This window comes from Panthera uncia, chromosome B1 (genome assembly GCF_023721935.1).
Source record: "Panthera uncia isolate 11264 chromosome B1, Puncia_PCG_1.0, whole genome shotgun sequence".
Lineage (NCBI taxonomy): Eukaryota > Metazoa > Chordata > Mammalia > Carnivora > Felidae > Panthera > Panthera uncia.
The window spans coordinates 95,284,304-95,301,224 of NC_064811.1; positions in this window are offsets into that span (position 1 = coordinate 95,284,304).

Genomic DNA, 16,921 nt, shown 5'->3' on the forward strand with positions numbered 1-16,921 from the left:
AAAACATGAAGAGATGATCATGGGTTAGAACTGTGAGGAGTTTTCTAGGTAGAGGAGAGAGTGAATCTGTAGCATTAGGTCTAAAGAGAAACTTAATCCTCAAGAAATCAAAAGTCCACATCTATTGAAAGTGCAACAAAACAAAGAAACAAAACCAAGAGCAGAGGGTGAAGATACACTCAAGGAATAGATTCTGAAAGTACATTCAAGCCATTGTGCCCATTCCCAATTTTTATTTTTTTCCAAGGAAACAGTTTAAAAGTATTTAAATGTCAAAAAGACAATCATGTTTGCATTAAAAATTCAATTATCTTCTTCTGAAGAATAAATTGGGTTATGCCTATATGAACTTAAGTGATATGGGTATTCTAATTGTTGAATGAATGTAGGATTGTGTGTGTGTGTGCGCGCGTGCACACATTTATATATACTGTATATACATCCATTAGATTAAATATGTTAATTTTGCTTTTTAAATCTTCTAAGTCCTCGCTATTATTTTAACTTCTTTATTAATTTTACATGCTAGTGGTGAATTCCTCTTATCTTTATGTAATGACCTTCTTTGGATCTTCTAGAGTGTTTTGCCTTAAAGAGTGAGTTGTCTAAGTTAATATAGCTAGCCCAGCTCTTTTAGTGAGCAATCGCCTATTGTAGCACACTCACCATGCACTCTTCTCAAATGTTCTCATGAAAACAAAGTGCTGTAAAAATATTTGATGTTTGTATCTTTTGCAGCTATATCAAGTTATTTTTTATTTTTCCTATTTTATGTTGGTATTGTCCCTCTTTTCCTGCCTTTGTTGGGTGAGCAAGTTTTATGATTCCATTTTATCTCTACTATTGGTTTATTAGTACTTCTTTTTCTATAAAATTCAGTTGTTAACTTAGGATTTATTAGACACATCTTTTATGTTTCACAGTCTACTTTCAACTACTAAATGCTACCTCCCTTTGGGGATGTAGATAGGCATTCTTCACAAGTTACCAAGGAACACTGCACTACTGTCTTGAGGGATACACATTTTTTTTTCTTTTTACAGACTATATTTCTGTGGTCTTGTCACCAAAAGCAGGATGTCCCTTTTTATTGAGTACTAATAATGATTGACCAAGTCTCTTTCTTCTTCAGGATCAAGTTGGCACACAGAAATTGTATAGCATATATCATGTCGTACAATATGTGCCAAACGTTGGGGCCTGTGTCTTCTCCATTCATCCAATACCTGTGGACCCTCCAAACAGTATCCTCTATTTAGAATTCACAAGGTGGTGGGGCACCTGGATGGCTCAGTCTGTTAAGCGCCTGACTTAGGCTCAGGTCATGATCTTGCCGTTTGTGAGTTTGAGCCCTGTGTCAGGCTCTGTGCTGACAGCTCAGAACCTGGACCCCGCTTTGGATTCTGTGTCTCCCCCTCTCTCTGCCCTTCCCCTGCTCACAATCTCTCTCTCTGTCTCTCTGTCTCTCTCTGTTTCTCTGTCTGTCTCTCTGTCTCTCTGTCTGTCTCTCTCTCATAAACATTAAAAATTTAAAAAAAAAAGAATTCACAAGGCGGAAGCCAGACAACAAGATTCCATGTTATTATATGTCCCAAACTTTAGTATATACAAGTGTAGTTTTAAGTGTATGTGTGAATTTTCAACTCCTTTTGGACTATAGTGTTGGATGGACCTAGGAATTCCTGCCACTTGGCAGGTATAAGGGGAATGACAAGAGAGTCTCCCCTTCTTGCAGACCCAATCTTTATCATTAGGTTTCTTGAATTATCCTCTCTTGCTTAGCTGCCTCATTATTCTACTATATTATTTCATCACTCTTTGAATTTCTAGTGTCTTGAAATACTCTAGCTGTGGATAAGGAAGTGATGTAACAGTACTAGTTTACACATTCTTTATTAAGTCCTGCAGCTTAAGCTGAACAGCTTCTCTTCAGAATTTGTGGGGCACTTACCACTTCTTGTTGTCAGTTACAGAACTTGAAAATCCAATACAAGAAACATTGTAGTTTATTCACCTTTGCATATTATTTCCCAAAATAGTCTCTGACATCTTAAATTAATAATGTGTTTTCATGTATAATCAGCTTTAAGTTTCTGTTATCCCCCCCCTTGTGTCTCTAGAATGTGGCTATTTTTCAAAGAACAATTTTGTAATTTTAAACAGCTCTATTACTTTTATGCTATTCTCATTTTCTTTCTAACTTTAAACCTATTATTTCTTAATTGTTATTTGTGTTTATGCTTTTTATCTTTCTCTATATCCTTGGGTTTCAGTCTAAGCATGAACATCTTTTACTCTTCATTTTAGCAAGGATAACATTGCCTAGCACATAGTATTTGCTCAATAAATCTTTGGTAACGAATGAGTAAATTACAAACATTAGAAATTCTGAATTTATCTCTAGTACTGATCTACCTGTGCCCCACATTTTAATAAATTTAATGATATTATTGTTAATCTATTGTCAGTATTTTGTAATTACATAACTCCTTTAATCCCTGGATCATCTAAGTTTTTTTCCTTAAGGTTTTAAGTTTAAGTGTGTGTGTGTTGTTTTCAGTTGAGTAATCATGCGAGCATGGATTTTGAAGTCATATTGCTGCACCATAAATAAACTTAAACTTCTGTATGTTTCAATATACTCATCTGAGGAAGGAAGGAAAATGAGACAGTTTGGGCCCAAGCTCTCTGCATTATCTGATCTAATCTGTTTAAAAATTTTTTTTTTATTATTTAAAATTGTTTTTAAGTTTATGTATTTGAGAGAGAGAGAGAGAGAGAGAGAGAGAGAGCATGAGCAGGAGAGGGGCAGAGAGAGGGAGGGAGAGAATCCCAAGCAGGCTCCACACTTTCAGCATGGAGCCCAATGCAGGGCTCTAACTCACAAACTGGGAGACGATGATCTGAACTGAAAACAAGAGTTGGACACTTAAATGCCTGAGCCATCCAGGCACTCCTTATTTCTTACAAATTAAATCAATTATAAATTTCATTAAAAATCCTAATTTTCTAACTGTATCATCAGTTTATTTCAAAAATTGGAGGACCAAGGCAGGGAAAGTATTGACAATTAGATAAATTTACAAAATCAGTTATGTTTATTTTAGGAATGCAGTACCATATGGAATTCTGTTCTACATCAAAATAATACGTTTTTACATGTTTATATCCATAATGTACTCACTATGCAGGTAATAAATTCAAGTTGGACATTTTCCTTGGGGGGGGGGGAGGGTTAATCAACAATTTTAACTCACTGTGAACAAAACATGTGCTCCTTGGTTTCATTCTTTTCATTTCATATTTTAATATGAGCTTTCAAAATCTAGTGGTGTCCCTCATTCTCTATGGCCTCTTCAAATATCTACTTCATCATTTGTTTCTCTGTTCTCTGAATGTTTTTGAAATTTATAACCAATTATATTCTATATTCTGTACTGTCTTCAGACAGATCAGAACATCACTGATGGTAGGAGTAAGTCTTGTTTTTTTTCTATTCTACATAAATTGAATGCTTTGTGTTGAGTATCCTAGATGCTTGAAAATTACCTGTGCATTGATCGTTCCTAGAATTATTTGCACTGACGAATACAAGTAAAATCAAGAGTAAAGCTATGCATATCCACTGAAACATGATAAAGTTAAGTAGTATTTAAGAAAATTATATGCATTATTTGTAACATCAAAAATATAATGGACTTTTTAAAATTTTTGTATTTGACTATAGTTAACACACAATGTTACATTAGTTTCAGGTATATAATATAGTGATTCAATTTCTCTATACATTATGTTATGCTCACTATAAGTGTGGCTACCATTTGTCACCATACAACTCCATTACAATATCATTCACTGTATGCTGTGCTTTTATTCTTGTGACTTATTTATTCCATAATTGGAAGCTTGTATGTCCCACTCCTCTTTACCCATTTTTCCCATCCCTATACCCCTTTCCCTCTGGCAACTATCATCTTGTTCTATTTATAGATCTGATTTTGCTTTTTGTTCACTTGCTTATTCATTTATTTTTTTTTAATTCCACATATGAGTGAAATCATATGGTATTTGTCTTTCTCATTCTGACTTATTTCACCTAGCATAATAGTCTCTAGGTATGATCCAGTAATTCTAGTAATGTGTATTTACCCAAAGAAAACAAAAACACTAATTTGAAAGATACATGAATCCCTATATTTATTGAAGCATTATTTCAATAGCCAAGATCTAGAAGCAACCTAAGTGTCTATCGATAGATAACTGGATAAGGAAGTTTTGGAATATATATACTATGGAATATTATGTAGCTATGAAAAAGATATGAGTTCTTTCCATTTGATAGAAGCTTTAAATCCATCATTAGAATGAAAAAGAAAATGCAGACTGCATTTTAAACAATAGTATTTAATATATATTATTAGTAAATTTTAGAGTGAGTTAATTTGCAATAGTTAGAATGTCATCACACTTTATCTTAAATAGATATCACAGTAACGTGATTGTATTTCCTGAATTCCTGTGTTTTCCTTTCTTAGAATGTGAGGTCACTTGCAGAAGAATATTTAGCTATAAGTGTAGTTTCCAAATGACTGTTCTCAAAATTAAACTTCAGATTAAAAGTATTCCATGCCAATGAAAGCTATTACTTAGACAAAATAATACACTTTAGAATATGGAAAGAAAGAATACAAGATGTTCCCAAGAGATAGAAAAATGATTTAAAAACCAGTAAGAAATGGAACACAGACTGTGAAACAAAACATTAAGCAAAGTGAAGATTAGCTGGTTTTGAGCTGTATCTCAAGTGCTTACAGCTCTGAATGAAATGTGCTGATATCAAAATAAATAGGAAGACAAAACTTTTCTGCAGATAACTATTCTAAATCATCAAATAAATGCAAACTATGAAATTGTCAAATTGAATTAACCAAATGTATTGCAATGTAATGAAAGATAAGTAAACATGTGGCTTGAGAAATATTAGATGCAAGCAAATCTAAAGTGCTTAATATATAAATTAGTAAAATAGCAGTACTCAGCCATTTTATAAGAACCAAAACATTTCATAAATATTGATAATTATACTGTATTTAATTTTATAATTTATGATATTATAAATATACATTATTAGGTAATGAATATAATGTTAATTAATAATTGATGGAAGCTTATTAAAGTCTAATTGGACATTTAAAATAATAGGAAAAATAAGTTTCATGCCTCATCATCCACATATAAATTCTCTTATTTTTAAGCACTCATTATGAGTGCTTATAGGAAATTAATGAGTTTTGATGATTTATAGTCTACCAACCCTGAAAACTCATGGATGTTTTCTGTGATGCATTTTTTCCTGATCTTTTTTTCTTATCTCTTCTAGTTTAATTATTATTGATCATTCTTTTCTCTTTTCATATTTATTTTCTCCCATTCATTAAATAAATATTTCTTGGGCACTTAGGACGAGTTATGCTCTCTTTTAAATATTTGGGACATATCATTGAACAAGCAAACCAAAATTCTGATTCCATTGTCCTTTTATTCCAGTAGAAATAGAGAGTTAAAATACATAGTGAATAAATAAAATATGTAATAAATTTGAAGAAGACAATCGCTAGTGACAAAATAAAAGAGGATGAAGGATAAGGAATGTGGGAGATGAATGAAATTTTAAAGGGTAGGGTAATCAGGTCACATTCAAACCAAAACATTCTGCGTATTATGAAATATCCCTGAATTTACACTTCAAATTGATTGCATTTCTATGGAGTCCTGATTATTTTTAGTTAATTAACCCTTGATATACTTAAAACCCTCCTGAATTTTATTTTTCTCGTATTTTTAAAAATTTTAAGCATGCTTTTACATATCTCTTTTTTTCAAAATTTTCAACTTTTTGTAAACTAATGATTTCTCTCTTTCATAAAAGCAATATTTCCTCTCACATTTGGAGAAAATCTACATATATTGAAAACTGTTACTTATTTCTTACAGAAATAATTTTCACCTATATCTTATAATTACTTAGTTATAAAGGAATCTTTCCCTTTCATTATGATATTTTATTTGTAAAGTTTTTGTCATTGTAATGGTCTTCTCTTGCTGTGAAACAAATGACCACGTAATACCTTAAAGCAACACATATTTATTATCTCAGTTTTTATAGGTCGGAGTTCTGAACACACAGTTTAGCTAGGTTCTCTGCTTCAGTGTCTCGCAAGGCTGCAATCAAGGTGTTGGTCAGGGCTGTCATCACATCAGAAATTTGTTTGGGTAAACGTCTGCTTCCAAGCTTCCTCAGGATGTTGGCAGAATTTATCTCCATTATTTGGTGGAATGAGCTCCCATTTTTTTTCCTGGCTATTGGCAAGGGGCTACTCACCTCCTAGAGGCTTTCCACATTTCCTTGCAACATGTCCCTCTCCATTGGCCCACTCACAACATGGCAGCTCATTTTTCAAAGCCAGCAAAACATTCTTCTCATCCATACTAATGTGATAGAGTGTATAAATAGGACAACATAAACATGAGAATTACATCACATCAACATTGCCATATTTAAGGCACAGAACTTTTCCACACTCAAGAGGGGAAGGCAGTAATATAGGACATGAACATGGGACCAACCTGGAATCTGCCCACCACATTTTGTGCACATTTTTGTTCAGGCCTGGTGATTTTCAAGAAGCGGTATTCATGGGACGTTCTTGGCTCTCTCTACTTTTAACTTACATGTTTTGAGCATTGATCTCTCAAATATAGTCCTCAGTTCTATTTGCCATAACTACTAGGCATCTATCTATATAATGGTGTGGAATTGCCGTTTGGTCCTGTAACAAGACTAGAGAATAGATACAGCTTAATAAACTTTCTCTTCCTAATATAACAATTTAAAAATCACCTGTTGTTTTCATCTTTGCCTTTTCATGCAATTATTTTCCTTTATAATAGTGTGTGCTAGGATACAACAATAGTATAAAATTCCCACTTTTTATTTTATTGTAAACATAAATGCCTCTAAATGGTTGCTAAATTAAAAGAACTAATCCTGATAATGTAGAGCTGAACCCATAAATTAGGAGTTGAGATTTGTTTCTAGCTGGTTTGCAAGATAGCTCCAACATACATAGATATGATTTCTTTATATTCTAGTTGTTATATCCCTTACAATCTCCTATTAGTAAGAAACAACCTGGAATGAATGAAAGTCCATTTTACCTACACTGGAGCCTCTTGCTTAATTATAAATGAGAGTGTGGATCTTGTAGTTGAATTCCAATTACTGATGTGGTTAGTAGAAATTTTCCTCAGGTATTTTCACTTTATCTTCACTTGAATTTATTTGGATTTTCCTTTATTATGTGTCATCATGGTTAATATAAATGCAAACTAATAATGGATACATTATGTACCTTATTAAACTGGATTTTTTCCATGTATTGTTTTACCCTAATTTAGTAATGTAAACTGCTCATGAGGATTTTAAATTTAATCACTATTTTCAAATTTCCTATTTAACCATTCTCTATTAGTGTACGTTTTAAAAGCTCTATTATTTGTTATATCCATTTTCTCATATCTTTTCATTTATATATCAAATGATAACCAAATTACTTTTATTATTATTGTTAATTATTTTATTGCCCTAAGTATGTTTCAAATCACACAAGATTTGTGTGATTATTTTTATAATTGAAAAGGCCCCAAAAAAGCTTACATTTATTTAAAAATCAACATTACAGATAAATTAATTGGGATTACATTTTCTGAAATTTCCTACTAGGCACAAACAAGAACAATTTCAATCAACAGTGGTAAAGAACTGTCTCATTCACTTCTCTTCAATATTTATATTAATAAACTCAATCATTAATTTGGGATTGACTATTAATGTACATTTTCAGCATTTTAGAGTTTGATGATTTTAAATGCTTTAAACTAGACTTTTAATGTTTAAGTTAAATGAATTTTATATATATTTTACCAATATATTGTTGAATTTTACAATATATTGATGTTACCAATGGGATGAGATGATCATGCTATTATTCCTCTGAAACGTGATTAAAATTATGCACCATTAGAGTGATCTTCTTTCCTTTATAATAGGTGTTGGAACAGGAAACTATGATGTTGAAGGTAAGAATATGTATATTCCAAGAACTTAAATTATACCTTTGTGAAAAATGTAATTTTTTTATTTACAAAACTAAAGGTATTATATAGTTTCACGGGCATGTGAGGAATATAATTCATATGAGGTAGAATGTTTAGTGGCTCTATTAAAAGATCTGTGGATTTATTTTAAGAACTATGGATTTCTTAAGATAAAAAGCAGTGTTGCAATGCACAGTTCTTTATTTTTTCAATGTGACTTTTATTTAGAAATTTAAAATACACATTTTTTCCTCTAAATTTCTCACTTATTACTACTTTACTAGCCTGGAACATATTGTGATCATGTACTGTTCTTACCTTGAGTCTACCATGATATTTTTACCCAACAGATATAGTATTTAAACAGTTGTTGGCAGCTTTAACAGGAAAGCACAGCTAAGAAAAGGAAATAGATATAATTATGTCATTCATTACTCTGATTGTTTTTTGATAAAGAAGTATTTTTTTAGTCACCAAATGATATTTGCTGTAAATAGTATTGGATTAATCATTATTCAGATCTGGTTTCTTAAAAAAAAACTTTAATATGTATCACTAAATCTAATAACCTTTGGGACGGAAAAAAATTAACTCTATGTAATTGTCTTTTAGGGCATGTTTTCAGTTATAAGAGAACCAGAAAACCACTAAGGCATTTCTCTACTTTCACTTTCACTGATGTTATCTCTATTTCTATTTGTCTTAACCTTAGCTTGGAGAGTTATTAGGTAGTCGTCCTGAATTCTTCATAATTCCTTTTAAAGAAAGTTGACCATATTTTAAACTCTATACTTTCTGGAAATTAAATGCCAAGTTATATTTCCATACAGTTCACGTAGAATCTGGAGAACTATAATAAATTAAGGGTGAGTGGAAATGTGAATTCATGCCACATTCATATATTCACATTCTGTTGAGAAAACAGTAACCTTAAAAAAGGTCATAAATTTCTACCAAAAGGGAAATACTTTTTGCTGGAATGACAGGAAAACAGAGAGAAGACATAACACATGCAAGAAGTGTGGGTGGACGAATTACTACTACAGAGGCGGTAGCGATGACAGAGATAATAAGAGAATATTATCAATGACAGCATGCTAGCCATTTCTAAGCCTAAATTTAAATGAAACGATGCTTAGAAAAAATGTCAACAAAACTTAGTCAAACGATATGAAAAGCTTGAACAGTCTTATAAGCATGTAATAAATGTAAGCAGTGGCTAAGTAACTGCGCATAAAGAAAATACCAGGCTCAGATAATTTTAAGTGAGAAATTCACCTCACTTCCAGAATTCCTTATCTGATTTTATATTTTCTCTTTGAAAAGACTAAAGGACTCCTCACGACTCAGTCAATTAGATTAACTTTATGTAATATCAGAACTATGCAAATTATCACAGGCAATTTCCCTCAAGTGTCAAGTTGCAAAATTTATAAAAGACAAAAAGAAGATAAATTCAACAGTGATTCTAAAGATAATACATAATCACCAAATACATTTAATCCCATTTTGCAAAGATGGCATTTTATTCCAAATATCCATGAATGTCATTTGCCACATTAATACATCAGAAAAACCTATCCTAAACAGGAAAAAATTTGAAATGTTTCCTTTAAAATCATGAATGCTAAAAAGATGCTTACTAATATCACTTCTATTTCACAAGGTAGTAGAGAACTTAGTCAATGCAATGAAACAAGAAAACGTAATTAAAGTATAGGTTTGGAAAAAAGGAAATACAACTCTTATTACTTCCAGATATTATATTTATTTGTGAACCCACAAAATACACAGACACTTTAAAAATAATGGGAGGGGTGCCTGGGTGGTTCAGTAGGTTAAGAATCTGACTGTTGATTTCAGCTCAGGTCACGATCTCATGAAGAGCGAGCCCTGTGTTGGGCTCTGTGCTGACACGACAGGGGCCAACTTGGGATTCTCTCTCCCTCTCTCTGCCCCTCTCCCATTCTCAAAATAAGTAAATAAATATTTAAAAAGAAATAATGGGAGAGTTTAATCACTCACTTGGATACACAAATATAATGTTAGTTGTATTTTGTTTACATTTTTAGCTAACAAATAATTTACTTATATAGACTGCATACTATGTAAGGTAGTACTTAAGTATATCAATTTCCTTGGAAATAATCTAACAAAAATATGAACACCCCTTCTAGGAAAAATTATCAAAGATTTTTGAGATTTTTTGAAAGCTTAAGTATGATTATATATAAGCATAATATAATGACATTTTATTATACTAACATATTCTGTTTTATTACTGTGTATTAATGTATTAATATTATACCATTGTATAAGAGCTTATGTAATTTTTACAGGTTGGAAAGCAATAACACAAATGTCAATTCTTTCCAAATCAAGCTTTAGATCCAATATTACAGTAAAATTTTCAGTAAGGTTTTTATGGAGCTAAAAATCATGGTTTTAAATTTTACATGATAGAGTCAAGAGCCAAAGAATAGATAAGTACCTTAAGAAGGTGATCCGAAAGGGATAACTTGTCCTAATAGAATATATGCTCTTTTAAAATATATATTAGTAGCTAAGATTCTGTATAATAGGTATATCAGTATCAAATCAGACAGTAAAATAAGCCAGAGATCTAAGGAACATATCTACACATCTATGAAACTTTTGTGTATGAAAGGCATTGCATTTCAGGCTATTTCCTATATTGCATAAGGGAAAAAGAGGTGCTTATTAGTAGAGCTGATAAGTGGGTTATCAGTATGAAATAAGATGAAATTGGATTTGTAAATAACATTATATAATCTACCCAAGATGGATTAACATTACTAATATCAGAAACATTATTTCAGCACTCCTACTAAAAATACATAAATCTTTAAATAGGACTGTATTCTTTAATTGTTTTTTTAATAATGTTTATTTATTTTGAGAGAGAGAGAGTGAGCACAAGCAGGGACAGGGAGAAGAGAGAGGGAGAGAGAGAATCCCAAACAAGTTCTGCGCTGCCATCACAGAGCCTGGCATGGGCCTTGAACTCATGACCCATGAGATGTCCTGAGCCCAGATCAAGAGTCCGACGCTTAATCATCCAAGAGCCCCATGACTGTATTTCTTAATTAAAATTCTTTAAAAGTCATTAAAAAACTCAAATTTTAAAACGTCTGATAAAACTCCATCAGATTCATAACACTTGCACTGGATTCACAGGATGTCATCTATATGTATGTATATGGACACACACATACACATACACACAAACACATATATGGAAGGAAATTTGGTTGCATAAAGGAGCATAGACACATATCAATAGCAACTTGCAATAAAAGCATGATGTACTTTTATCATAAAACAGAAGCAAAAGCAGAGATATTGAAGAGTTAAATACAATCCTTTGATCTCCCATTATATCTCACAGTCATGCTCAGTCTGGCAAGGTTAAATGCAGCAGGGAAAGTTTTCCCAAAAAGAGAATTGACCACATGACATTTTGAGTCTTTAGGGGGAAGTTTTAATTAGGTCAGGAAATAACTAGTAAATTAGTTACCCAGATTCCTCTTTGAGAAAATGGCTTTGTTGGAAAGAGTATGACTCTGAAACTCAGGCTTCGGTATTATCAGAAGTTTCTATATTCCTTAGGCTAATCTAGACCTATTGAGGTGGAATATTTCTAAGCTACCGATAGGAAGTAAGAAATAAACCTCTGACTTTGTTTCTCCCACCATAGGGGATTTGGAGACAGTTAAGTATAAAGAAGTATAAAGGATTAGGGATGTTGTCTTTAAAAATGAACCAAAAGCATAGGGCGGTAGTTGGTGTAGAAAGTGTCGCCAAAATAATGTATTATTTTTTTTTAATATGAGTAATAACACAAAATTTGTTAAGTGAATGGGAATCATTCAGTACAAAGCAAATAACTGATAATACGGGAGTGACAAGAGAATTCTAAATCACAATTCTGAACAAAAAAATAGTGGGGTTTATTTCAGAAACTGAAAGAATAGTTTTAAGGATAAGTCTTAGGATACCTAGTGTGTAACAGGCAGTAAGGCAAAATAGTTGGGGAAGTCCTGAGTTTATTAGTAAACTCAAAATATGATAGAGATTACTCTAGGCATTCTCATAGAAAACATGATGTGAGGATATGAGGATGAGGAAAAGTCTTTGGGGCTTAAGGAGGAAGGAGAAGATGTGGAGTAGTGGTCTTGTAGAGTGGAAGAACATGTGGAGTAGGGATATAAATAATATTTTCTGCTATCATTAAAATAATAGCTGATATCCAGACCATGAGTTAGGGATGTAGTCTTGTAGCTTCCTCTAGGAATATTAATCCATATAGCTCCAAGCACATATCAGAGAAAGAGCAGAGCTTAACTAGGGGCATCTGGGTGGCTCAATCAGCTGAGAATCCAACTTCAGCTCAGGTCATGATCTCATAGTTCGTGAATCAGAGTCCCATGTTAGGCTCTGTGTTGACAGCTCAGATCCTGTAGTCTGCTTTGGATTCTGCGTTTCACTGCCCCTCCCATCTCATGCTCTGTCTCTCTCTCTCTCTCTCTCTCTCTCAAAAATAAATAAACATTATTAAAAAATGAACTTAGTCATAATTACATAATGATATGAACTCTACATTAATTAAAATATTCTGAATGCCATCCATTTAGTGCCATTCTCTCACTTCTGTAAGCTTACCACCCATCATTATCAGTCACACCTCTTTACTACACTTTATCTGCTGAAGTTCACCATCCCTAAATATCCCTGCTTCTGAAATTCCAAATTCTACACAAGCTCTACAGCTTGCTTCATTCAGACACATTTTGTTCTACAAATGCAGCTCTCCATTTATTAGAATCCATAAATCCAGTTTTTTTTGAGTAATGTCCTCTTCCTTCAACAGGGCAAGGAAGTGGAGAGTGTGTACAAAAGAATGACTATAATGATTTATCATTAAGTTCGAATTGAGCAGAGTGGGGTGAGAGGATTCAAGGAAGGGGGGCACGGTGCTAAGAGGGTAAGAGAACAATTATTGGAGTCAGAATTCAAAAAAAAAGCAAGTTGAAAATATAGTGGTTTCCAGGTTGGCGTCCATGAATTTATGGTTATAGCAGGTTTTCAATGATATGCGCTCTGGGAGTGAAAAGCTGAGGTAAGGAAGAGGAACAGATCATAGACTGAGCCAAGAACTAAACACATTTAAAAAAGGAGATAACCTGTTGGTTAGTACATCAAAACAACAATAGGTTTCATATATAATATAATCTGACAACATAAGATTAAAAACTAAGGACTCCTACCTGACCACTGAGGATTAGGAGAAAGATTACTTGGAAAATGACCACTAGAAGTAAGGGAGACCTCTTAGCTACATCCAAGTTTAATGGCATAAGAATTAAGGGGGAAAATAAGGAAACATTTTTGGAGAGCTTTATGAGAAGTGTTTTCAAGAAAGAAATAGATTTCCAGAGCAGGAACTTGAAGGAAATATTCAGAGAAGAGGTGGAAAATACTATAAATCTTCTAGTAATGGGTTGTGAGAGGTTCAAGAGTTGGGAAATGTCAGAAGGATGGGGAAAGCATAGAGTATGTATGAAGAATTACAGGGCTAAAACATAGGACATGAGGGTTGAGTGGGTAGTCTGGGACTTCTGATAGCTGAAAGAAGCAAGTATAAAAGATACAATGAAACTAGTCTTGGTAAATTGCAGTAATTGCTGTGCACTCTAGGGAAGAGAGAGAGAGGGAGAGAGAAGTATGTCTGGGACTTCCCCTTCATCACTATAATGTGAGTACAAAGCCTTAGTTTTTGTTCAAGTGCTAGATTCATTCTTGCCTTCTCTGGAGGGAATTTACTTTCAGTATTTTTCTTAATTCTGCTGATGCAATTGAGTCTTCAGGAAATGGTATATGTTACCTTGAACAACAAGATTCCAAGTGTACCTCCTTCTATCTTTCCTAAAAGTCCTCATTGTGGTCTCTATAGTAAGTGAATAATATTTAAAAATTGCAATATGAAATACTCTAATCTTAGGAATTGACATTGCAAGAGTATTTTAGATAATCATTCATAAAGATAAGTAAATTTGGGGTTTTATTCTTTAAAGAATTTCATATGTTTTTATTTTATTTTGTGTATCTAATAGTCTATCTGTTGAATGAGATAGACATCAATATAAAAATTTACACTTGGGATGCCTGAGTGGCTCAGTCGGATAGGCATCCAACTCTTGATTTTAGCTCAGGTCATGATCTCACAGTTTGTGAATTTGAGCTCCATGTGGGCTCTCTCTCTCCTTCTCTCTCTGCCCCTCCCCTGCTTGTGCTCGCTCTCTCTCTCTCTCTCAAAATAAATAAATAAAATTTTTTAAAGATTTAAAAAAAGAAATTTACACTCATTTTCTCTCTCTCTCATATATATATATACAGAAATTACTCTTAAAGTGTATAGTCAATGTATTAAGAGAGTATTGAATTTTGTGTACCATCTTATGTCTTAGCAATATGAACATATCTTATTCTATATAGTTCTCTGTTAATTTTATTGAGATTGCCAATGAATAGTTATTGTATTTAACAAAATAATGCTGCTTAACAATTTTGATATCTTATCAGAGGAGAGAAAAAGATGCACCTGATCAATCAGAGGTCAAGATCTCAATTGATTTCCTCCACGAAGGAGCCCACATTTAGTGTGGCAGATACAATTCGATTTAGTACATAAAATAGTTTATCATCCATGTCATTCTTCAAAACTTGTTTTTGTCCTTACTAAGTTTAAGAATTGAAGACACCAGGACACCTGGGTGGCTTAGTAGGTTAAGCACCTGACTCTTGATTTCAGCTCAGATCATGATTTCATAGTTCGTGGGATCGAGCCCCATATTGGGCTCATGCTGGACAGTGTAGAGCCTGCTTGGGATTCTCTCCCTCTGTTTCTGCCCCTCCCCTGCTTGTGCATGCGCTCTCTCTCTCTCTCTCTCTCCCTTTCTCTCTCAAAATAAATAAATGAAAAAAAAAGAACTGAAGAGACCTCTGATTGAAATTGAAACCTCTGTGTCTGTAATGGTTTTCTGGTGGAATAATTTTTGCAACTTCCTTGAAATGCTGTATTGGTATTAGGATTGGCCACTTTTGTTGGGTATGGTAGCACTAGTATCTTCCACTGCACATTATTACCATAATAGCCTTTCCTTTGTGAGACAGAAACCTACTGTGAGGATTTTTTGCCAGTTGCTGAGTGATCATTTCTTATTAAACTTGCAGGAAATGGAACAGCAGTAGCATGTATTTGCAAACTTGTCCCCCAACCTTGGGGACACTGTAAAATGAAATTTGGCCAAGACGCTCTTCCCCCCACCCCACCTCCCTCTCTTTCTGTGTCTCTTTGGAGGCAAAATCCGCAGTTCTATATAACATCAGTCTTCTAAATTCAGGGGTTTTTTTCTCCTGTAGAATCCCACTAAAGATACAAGTGCTCTCTGGCCCTTCCTGGTTTACTCTGTTGGGATAGGGACTCAGAGGAGAGATTCAGAAGAAATACAAGATCTTGCTCTGCTTCCCTCCCACCCAGGTCTCCCCTAATGAATAATCAACAGTTTTTATCTCTTAATAAAAAGTGTTGTGTTTCCTGTGAGTCCAGGTATAGTTTTTAAGTGTACAGTTTTTCTGTATCTTTTGTCGGTTATACCTGGACAAAGGCTTATGTGCTACAATTTGAAACTATTTTCAATGCCATTTTTTTTTAATTTTTGTTTATCTTTAATATTGATAAATACAACCGATTTTTGTATTTTAACCTCATATTCTACAATCTGGCTAACCTCTATTAGTTCTATCAGCTTTTTAGTAGATTTTTCCAGATGTTCTATGTAGACAAATATGTCATTAATAAATTAAGAGGACTTTACTTCTTTCTTTGCAGACGGGTTGCTGGTTTATTTTTCTTGCTTATTGCACTGATTGGAATCTCCATTAAAATGTTTAGTAGAAGTGGTGAAAATAAACATCCTTGCTATGTTTCTGAACTCAGGGGAGAAGTTTTCCATCTTTACCATTAACTATGTAAAGATGGTTGGCTATATTTGTTTTTCATAATGTCCTATTTTTATGTGTGTTTCCATAAATTCCTAACTTTCTAAAACTTCTAAGGAATAGATGTTGGATTTTGTTAAATATTTTTCTGTGTCTATGGATGTTATGATACCATTTTTACTTCTAAATTTCATATTTACTTCTAAATATGGTGAATTTTATTGATTGAGCTTCAAATATTAAACCAATTTTGTTTTCTCTAGATAAATCCCAGTTGCTTATAATGTATTACGATTTTAATATATTGCTCGCTATGATTTACTAAACTTTCCTTTAGAATTTTCACCTCCAAGTTCATGGAGAAATTTTGTCTATAGTTTTATTTTTACCAGAATAATGCCGGACTAGTGAAATGAGTTTGGAGATATTCCTTGTTTAATTTTCTGCAAGAGTTTGTGTACAATTGGAATTACTTCTCCCACAAATGTTTGGTAGAATTTACTATCATGACTGTCCGGGCTTTTCAGGAAAAGATTTTCAATGAATATTAATGCCAGAACAGATACAAAGACATTCAGCTTATCTGTTTTTTCTAGAATGAGTTTTTGTAATTTATGTTTTTTCATAAATGTATCATTTCATCTAAATTAGCACAAAATACCCACAAATTGGCCTAATATACTTTTCCTATCCTTTTAATACCTCCACAATCTGAAATGACATCATTTTTCTCATTCCTGAT